Below are 10,020 nucleotides of genomic sequence, written 5' to 3' on the forward strand. Positions count from 1 at the left end.
TCGAACATTTCATCAGAGCGTTGCGAGGGGTCATTAGAAAATTCTCTTCAGACCAGCCGACGGACTACTCTCCTTCCTTGCGAGACAAAAGTCAAGATACTTGCTGTATCTGTCAGAAAAAAGGGCATTGGTCTTCAGACCGACAAAAAAGAAAAAAAGGGGTTAGAAAAGACAAAAGTCAAGATACCTGTTATTATTGTCAAGAAAAAGGACATTGGTCTCCAGATTGCCCAAAAAAGAAAGAAAAGGAGTCAGAAGAAGAGAGGGATTCTTCAGAGGAAGAAGAGAGGGATTCTTCAGAGGAAGAAGAGGAAGAAAGAAGACAATTCTATTTATAAGAGGCAAGGAAAAAGAAACAGGAGAAGAAAAGAAGAAGGGAAGAAAGCGAGGAGGAAGAAGAGGAAAAGCCTGTGACGGTGAAGAAATTGAAAAAAACATAGAGACTAAACAATGAGACAGAAGAAGTGTATGAACTTTTTAAAGTGCTTTGTTGTGAATTGTGAATTGGATTGTTAATATTTATAAAAGAATAAATTAAGTATTAAAAGGTTGTTGTTGTTGTTGTTCTAGGGTTTAACGCCATTTTTCAGCACAAGATAGGCTATACATGGCGGCCAGTATAACTGGTGGTGGAAGAACCCTGGAAAGCCCAGGGAAGAACCACCGACCCACGAGAAGCTACTGGCAGGCTTTCCCACGTACCCACGCTAGCCGAGCCTTGGACTCGAACCCACGCAGACAGAGGTGAGATGGCAGTGATCCGTAACGGTGAGAGCTTTAGACCACTCGGCCACTCGGGGCCCCAAGTATTAAAAGGTAAGTGTCCTTGGGTTTTGATTTTAAAATAAGAACGTACACTCACACACTCATACACAGACACGTACTATAGGGGTAAAATGTTGTTGTTTTTTTTTTTAGTTATTGGCAATTGAAAGTCTATCTCTTTTCGAGAGACGTGGGGGGCCCTGAAAAGGGCCTTTTTTGGTGTAGGGGTGAGTTTAAGCAATCAACTTTAACTGTCTTAAGCCTTTGCCACGGCCGAGGCCTACTTCTGGACTGCGTACTGTTGATGATGATGATTTGGTTGAAATCACTAAAGGTGGTACGGTAGGCTTAGTCACAGGGTTGGAGTGTTTAGCTCGGGAAGGTCGTATTCTCTTTGGTCGTGATAAAGAAGTCTGATACATTTGTTTCAGACTTCTTAACTCCGCTAAAATGTCTAACAGTACTGTGACCGTTTGATTTTCACACCCTTGTTTCTTTGCTGCTACTTCTTCTTCTTGTTTTTTTCTTACCTCTTCTTCTTGCTGTAGGAGAAAAGCATGTTCCGCTTCCTTTTGCTGTTGTATAAATTTATCCAATTCTTCTTTCTGTCTCTGTCTAAAATTCTCCACGTGCGGTAATGAAGAAGGTGTCGAAGGTTCCGGAACAAATTCTTGCGAGGTAAGAAAATCCACAAAATCCCAATTCACCTCTTCTGAAAGTAAGTCCGGGTTCCCTTGGGTAGTCGCCACCGTCGGTGCACCCCAATTTATCGTTTTCTGAGTTTCCGTCATGTTGAATAACTGTCGCATGAATTGACTGCACACAGGCGCTAGCGAATCTATATAGACTACGTGACGTCACAAACTGCTCTCTTCGGTTTGGACGTGGGCTGACTGAATTTTGTAACGCGTGTTTGGATTGGTCAACAAACTCAATCCGTTTCAATCCTTTCTCTCCCTATAAATAAGTGCAGTTCACTGCATTGATTCACCTGTTCTCGGCGCCTCAGCATGTGGACCGATGTGCACTCTTCAACGCTTGTGTCAACGATGATGTTCTGGACGGACATACCCATGTATGTCCGATCCAAGTGGGCAGTTGTCCATAGGACCGACACGAACCTATGGATACGTAGGATTTACGTGGAGAGGCAAGGATGCCTGAAAAGAGTTTTAGTTTATGGACCTACCATTCGACGAAGCCTAAGAAGAAGAAGATGTTGCAGATGCCCTTAATGTTAAGGGCATATTAACATAAACCCAAAGGCCCTTTTCAGGGCCACCCACATTTCTCGAAAAGAGATAGACTTTCAATTGCACTGGTCAACAGTGAAATCATTACTGACTTGAAAAGGCCCTAATCTGTAGTATTTTGGTGTGCCGAACACGAATATAACCGTGAAAAATTTGTATTGGCTCTCGTTTTGAAGATATTCATATACCTCATTTTCTATGTTTCACTGTGTAAATTTCTCCAGTAGGACTGCAGCAACATCCGGAATAATGATGTAACATTGCATAATACCATCATGCTCACATCATCCACAGTTGATTGCATCATTTTCTGATGCAATGCAATACTAATGCCATGCGGCTGCTGAAGTAAGTTGACGTCAGCAGTGTACTATACATGTGTAGGCCTATTATACTAATGCCAGGCGGCTGCTGAAGCTGACGTAAGCAGTGTACTATATAAAGCCCAATCAGATAGGTTCAGCATTTAAAATATTTTAGACGTTGTGCGAGACAGTTCAAGCTACTGTTACATAAAACTTATTATTTTATCCATTTACGTACAATAAAGAACAGTAATGCCTCGAAAGTGTGTTAATACCGCGGACAATTTTTGCTATATTTGTGGGGAAGTGACATTTTCCAACCAGAAGAAAAGTATCAATTCTCAAGTGAAGAAGGCATATCATCTTTACTTCGGATGCAAGGTTGGTGACCAAGACAAGCCTTGGGCTCCGCATATATGCTGTGCTACATGTACAACACAGCTTTCACAGTGGTTGAATTGCAAAAGGTCATCAATGCCGTTTGCAGTCCCAATGGTGTGGAGAGAGCCAAGCAACCACCTAAATGACTGTTACTTCTGCTTGGTTCCTCCTCTTTCCGGCGGAATAACGAAGCGAAAGAAGTCGAGAATAGTCTACCCAAACATTCCGTCTGCATTGAGACCAGTTCCACATGGTGAGGGACTTCCTATTCCAGAACCTCCAGCAGAATATTCTCTTGATTCATCTGACAAAGACAAAGGTGAGTCGACCTGTTCTTCTCCTGGTCCATCAGCATGCAGTGATCCAGATTTTCACTGTGGTGCATCATCAACCCCACACAGAATAACACAGGAAGAACTAAATGACCTGATTCGTGATTTGGACTTATCAAAGAACAAGGCAGAATTGCTAGGATCAAGACTCCAACAATGGAATCTTCTAGAAGAAGATGTCACAATTACTGCATATCGAAAGCGCCACCAGCAATTGGAGCCTTTCTTCAGAAAGGAAAGTAATCTGATATTCTGTTCCGATATTGAGGGCCTCATGAATGCTTTAAAAATCACTCATGACCCACAAGAATGGAAACTATTTGTGGACTCTTCGAAACTGAGTCTCAAGGCTGTGCTTTTGCACAATGGAAACATTCTTCCATCTATTCCAGTAGCGTATGCTGTCCACATGAAAGAGACATACGATAACTTAAGGCAGCTACTGAATTCCATTGAGTATAACAAGTACAGCTGGCACCTCTGTGGTGATTTGAAGGTAGTTGCCCTTTTAATGGGACTGCAGCAAGGATATACAAAATACATGTGTTTCTTATGCGAGTGGGATAGCCGAGCAAGGGAAATGCACTACATGAGGAAGGAATGGACTCACAGGCAGAATGTAGCCATTGGAGAGAAGAATATCCAACACCCAGCTCTGGTTGAGGCTCAGAAAATCTTGCTACCACCCCTTCACATCAAACTAGGTTTGATGAAGAACTTCGTGAAAGCCATTGACCGGACTTTGCCAGCATTCCGATACCTGCATGAAAAATTCCCTCGACTCAGCGAAGCAAAGATTAAAGAGGGAGTTTTTGTGGGTCCTCAGATTCGAGAGCTTTTCAAAGATGACCGGTTCAACAACTTGCTGGAAGGTGACGCAAAACAAGCATGGAATGCTTTTCGCCTAGTTTCTACAAACTTCCTCGGAAATGTTAGGGCAGAAAACTATAAGGAACTAGTAGAAGACATGTTGATGAAGTATAAGAAACTTGGCTGCAATATGTCTCTAAAGATTCACTTCCTTCATTCCCATTTGGATTTCTTTCCTAGCAACTGTGGTATTGTTAGTGATGAACACGGCGAACGTTTTCATCAAGATATCGCAACAATGGAACAAAGATACCAGGGAAAATGGTCCACTACAATGCTGGCTGACTACTGCTGGACACTCCTCAGAGATGCTCCCGAACAGCTGTACAAGAGACAGGCGAAGAAATCTAAGATGTAGTCAATGACTTGATTTTTTATAGGTAGGCTATTACAGTTGACCTTTTACTATTGGAATGCATTTCGTTATGTAAACATTAATTTCTTGCAGATTACAAAAAAACTAGAGCCAATTTTGCAATTTGACTGTCATATTCGTGTTCAGCACATAAAAATTGATAAGAATTGACTAATTTTATTTCAGTAACATGACTTTTGTAAAAATTTGTTGTCCAGTGTTGCCTACCCCATTTTTTAAATTTTTTTTTGTTTAAAAGAAAATAGAGACCCCTCCCTGTTTCAATTTTCGTATGTTCCATTTCCATAGACCCATCAGGTCGGGACCGTATTAAAATAGGGTCCCGACCCTGTTCCATTTTCCCTTGTCGCTCAACAGACCCAAGATTTTTTTTTCCATGTTCAATTCCCCTTGAGGCTAGAGTGACCCAAGACCTTTTCCCCATGTTCAATTCCCTTGAGGCTAGAGTGACCCAAGACTTTTTCCCATGTTCAATTCCCCTTGAGGCTAGAGTGACCCAAGACTTTTTCCCATGTTCAATTCACCTTGAGGCTAGAGTGTCCCATGATTTTTCCCCATGTTAAATTTCCATTGAGGCTAGATTGTCCCAGGGGTGTTTTTAATGCTAAGTCCCATTGAGGCTAGGATATCCCTATTCACTACTAAGGACTCTGCATGCAAACAAAGAATTGATCACGGTTTTTCTATGGCATCACATAGTAGCAGCAACTGAGAATAATACAATTAAATGTAAATGCAGAAATACATTGAAATATACAGCAATATATTTACATTATTTATAAACAATTTTTTTATTTTATTTATTTTCTTTTTGCAGCTGACGCATTTTCTGTTAGATAATTATCTAAATTTGCTTATTAGTCACCCAAAAATCTATAATTACTACTATAACAATGAAATATCGGGGATTTAATATGCTCGTACAGAAATTTGCAAAAATAACGGATGTCGCTATGGCTCGTCGAGTTCTAGATCAATATAAACTATCTTCCAGCATCCGCAACAAGTCATAGTCATGTACAGTTTTGCTAACACAAAGGTTTTTCTGCTTTATTTGTTTGTCATATGTTTGTATTTGCCTCTGAAAAACACTAATTATATTTTTTAAATAAAATTTAGTTCATTCATCGAGAATCAGAAGGTTCTCTTTTCCTTACAGCGAACCTGTTACCTCTCGTTCAGCCACTCCCCAAAGATGTAGACGTATCTACACTGTTATGAGTGACACCTCATGTTGAGATAGCCCTTCTCTCTCTCTCTCTCTCTCGGTCAAAAAAAAAAATTCACCATAACACAAAAATACCGCAAAAGTAGGTAGCAGAATACTTGCAGAACATGAAAAAGGAAAGGAATTTTAATGATTAACAAACAGAGCATATTATCATTGTACTGCAACTCATCTTGGTTACCCAGTTAATGGGAAATTTGAATATATATATATATATATATATATATATATATATATATATATATATATATATATATATATATAGTTCTAAACTGTAAAAAGATCATAAATAAAACTAATGGCCAACGAATATATGCTTGATGCTTGCAAGCAATATTTTTCCTGTAATCATGGTTGTAACAACAGCCGTTAATTACTGGAGGGAGTGCCTCTCGATTACGTACTTAAATAATTTTGGAAAATAAAAGACACAACATTCGATCCAAACTCTTCTTAATGGTACTGTTAACCTTTTTTTTCAAAACTTCAGTTCGTCTATTCTTCTCTTATGTCTCTTTTTGACGACATTATAACATTTTATCTCTGTTATCACCAGCTTTCTTGCGTATGGTTTTTAACCAGTCAAACATTTTTCTTCATTTATTTTAAGTCAGTTTCGTCTAAAGCAGCACGATGGAAAACACGTTCTATATCGGTATTTCTTTTATTACCACTTTCAAGTTTTGTGAAGTTCAATCCAATCCCGTGAAAATCGATAGACGGAACAACAAATATTTTTAACATCGTTTCTGATTTGAGGTCTGTACTAAGTGGATTTAACATTCTAACATCTGTTAATTGAAATATCCATAAATATATATCATTATTGTACCTTTGTCCTATTATTATTTCATGTATTCATTTACGTGTTCTCTATAATCTTCTCAGCAACTTTTATAATAGCTTTTATTTTTGCTCCCTCCACTCTCGGCTTTAATTCACGTTTACAACACTTTAGCCATTAACCCCGTAAAACTCAGCATAATTGTTTTCATTGTTTCATCTGAAACATATCCTGGTGGCTGTCATTCATATTTTATCTGGAACATATCCTGGTGGCTGTCATTCATATTTTATCTGGAACATATCCTGGTGGCTGTCATTTATATTTTATTTAAATTATTATTACTTACATGTTACTACTGCCATTTTTAACTTAGTGGAAAATGAGTTCAAATCGATGTAAAGGTTAGTTTAAATGTTGTGTATATTAATTAGCATATAATCACATAAATGTTGTGTATATTAATTAGCATATAATCACATAAATGTTGTGTATATTAATTAGCATATAATCACATAAATATTGTGTATATTAATTAGCATATAATCACATAAATATTGTGTATATTAATTAGCATATAATCACATAAATGTTGTGTATATTAATTAGCATATAATCACATAAATGTTGTGTATATTAATTAGCATATAATCACATAAATGTTGTGTATATTAATTAGCATATAATCATATAAATGTTGTGTATATTAATTAGCATATAATCACAATGTCATGTTATATCCATCTGATGATTTTATTATTATAAAGGATGGTGAAAACAAAATGATTAGATAAGGTAACGTCAAAAAAAGAATAAAGACCCACGTAAAATTTAACTTAGTAGTTATGTTTGAAGACGTTCTCAAGAATGTAAAAGGAAGATTAAGAGCAAGGGAAAATTTAGGATCTCAAGGTAATATAAGTTCGCGTATCTCAAACAATATATACCACTAAACTGAGGTGGTATCGTTGTCAAAATGTATCACTAGACAGAGGTGGTATCTTTGTCCAAATATATTACTAGACCGAGGTGGTATCTTTGTCCAAATATATCACTAGACCGAGGTGATATCGTTGTCAAAATATATAACTAGATAGAGGTGTTATCGTTGTCAAAATATATCGTTATATACAGGTGGTATCGTTAACAAAATATGTCGCTAGATAGAGGTGGTATCGTTGTCATAATATATGCTAGACAGCGGTGGTATCGTTGACAGAATATATCACTAGACAGAGGTGGTATCGTTGTCAAAATATATCACTACACAGAGGTGTTATCGTTGTCAAAATATATCGCTCGATAGAGGTGTTATAGTTGTCAAAATATATCACTTGACAGAGATGGTATCGTTGTCACCATAGATCACTAGAAAGAGGTGTTATCGTTGTCAAAATATATCACTAGACAGAGGAGGTATCGTCGTCAGAATATATCACTAGACAGAGATGTTATCGTTGACAAAATATATCACTAGACAGAGGTATTATCGTTGACAAAATATATCACTAGACAGAGGTGGTATCTTCGTCAGAATATATCACTAGACAGTGGTGTTATCTTTGTCAAAATATATCACTAGACAGAAGTGTTATAGTTGTCAAAATATATCACTAGACCTAGGTGTTATCGGTGTCTGACATCTTTAAATGATGTATAGAAAGGGGAATGGCGACTTCCTAGCATCAAACTGATAAATTAGTTAATACACCAACAGACAGACAATGCTTTGTGATTTTCGCGTTGAACCAGAAAAATATATTTCAGATGAATGCTTATTAAAGATATCCATTTTAACGTTAGTAAATATTTTTTCGTGTTGAATCACTGCATCAATTTCATGACATTCAGTGATTTGTGGTTATGAAATAAATTAGCTACTGTACTAAATCAACAATCAAATCCATATCCATTTACCATACAATGATTAACTCAACTCTTTCAGTCATGCTTTTGCTATATAAAAAATTTGTCCAGATGTCGATGGCTTCAGAAACATAACGCAATTCGATAAAGTCATAATATTTAGAGTGCGAATTTAATTAAACCAGTAAGCAAGTGACTACTTGATAACGCAAAGGAAACAACCTGAGAAAATAATTATGCAATTACTATTAAATTAATTAGCAAATGCCAATTAATTATTTAATCAGTTACAGAATGCAAAATTGGTGCAAATAATGAGTGCTGATAGATAAAGAATGAAAACAGGACTAAAGTTAATATCACAGAACGTGAAGTTATTAAAGAACTAGAAATGACATATTTAAAGCAAAGAAAGAAAATAAAGGGAAAACAAATTAGAGAAACTTAGCCCAAACATACTTTGTCACAGCGTAGGGTACGTCAATAACCAGGAAATCTATAATTGTTACAGCAAATTGTATGTCAGTAAACAGGAAATCTATAATTGTTATATCAAAGGGTACGTAAATAGACAGGAAACGTATAATTGTTACAGCAAAGGGTACGTAAATAGACAGGAAATGTATAATTGTTACAGCAAAGGGTACACAAATAAACAATAAATCTATAATTGTTACAGCAAAGGGTACGTCAATAAACAGGAACTCTATAATTGTTACAGCAAAGGGTACGTGAATAAACAGGAACTCAATAATTGTTACAGCAAAGGGTACATCAATAAACATGAACTCTATAATTGTTACAGCAAAGGGTACGTCAATAAACAGGAAATCTATAATTGTTACAACGAAGAGTACGTCAATAAACAGGAAATGTATTATTGTTACAACGAAGGGTACGTCAATAAACATGAAATCTATAACTGTTATAACGAATGGTACGTTAGCATAGGTTACGAAGTAAATATGAAGAAAGGAAGTGCAAAGGACATGAAAAGCAAGTATGCAAATGACGTCAATGACTATGATACAAAAGACCTTTACAACAAGGGTTGCAAACTGAAAAGATGTAGCTCTCGGCTGTATACATTTTTTATATACAAATAGACAGGCATTGTACAATTGACGAACCCTCAGAAAAAGAAATTTACCATGACAATTCAACTAATAACAGAAGTGGCAACCTATCCATTTCAATACAAAAAGAACGTGCTTTGTTGCTGCATGGTACAATATTTACAATGATCTGAACAGTAACATATTTTTCTATTAACATTTTTGCTATGGTGTGACCTTTTCAGCTATTATTGTTTACTATTTAAAAATACGGATATATTTGTGAACCAGGTGTTTCGGGCTTATGTTATTCTTGAAATTGATGTCAGGCATGTACACCTTCCATAGATACTCTGCAGTATGATGATAGTGAAAGATCGATAGTCGGCTAGGAAGAAGGGCTAGCCTCCCATAGCAGTAAACACATGGGTTTGGGGCAAGTAGAATATCTCAAAAACGGCTTGGATGACAACTATTTTTAATCGCATCATCCTGTTTAGTACACATTGTTTTGCAGAAATGTCATCTAGGAAAAGGGCTTGTGTTTGCGCTGTGAGCATCACATGGTGTCAAAAATGACCTTCGGACATGAACATTGCCGGTAGAAATTTGGGGTTGCGGTGCATAAACTTCTTCTGCTATGGACTGCCAGTGACTTCTTTGGTCAAGTGGATAATATTAGTATGCTTTGTTTTAATATAGGTATCTAAAAATATGGACCTTTTTAACCTCAATTGTGTAATTGATTTTATATGACATGTTATACGAGGTCGCTGATTGCGGCATTAAATTTGTACATAAAAAC

This window comes from Sinohyriopsis cumingii, chromosome 1, assembly GCF_028554795.1.
Source record: "Sinohyriopsis cumingii isolate HCF-2022 chromosome 1, ASM2855479v2, whole genome shotgun sequence".
In the NCBI taxonomy this organism is placed as follows: Eukaryota; Metazoa; Mollusca; class Bivalvia; order Unionida; family Unionidae; genus Sinohyriopsis; species Sinohyriopsis cumingii.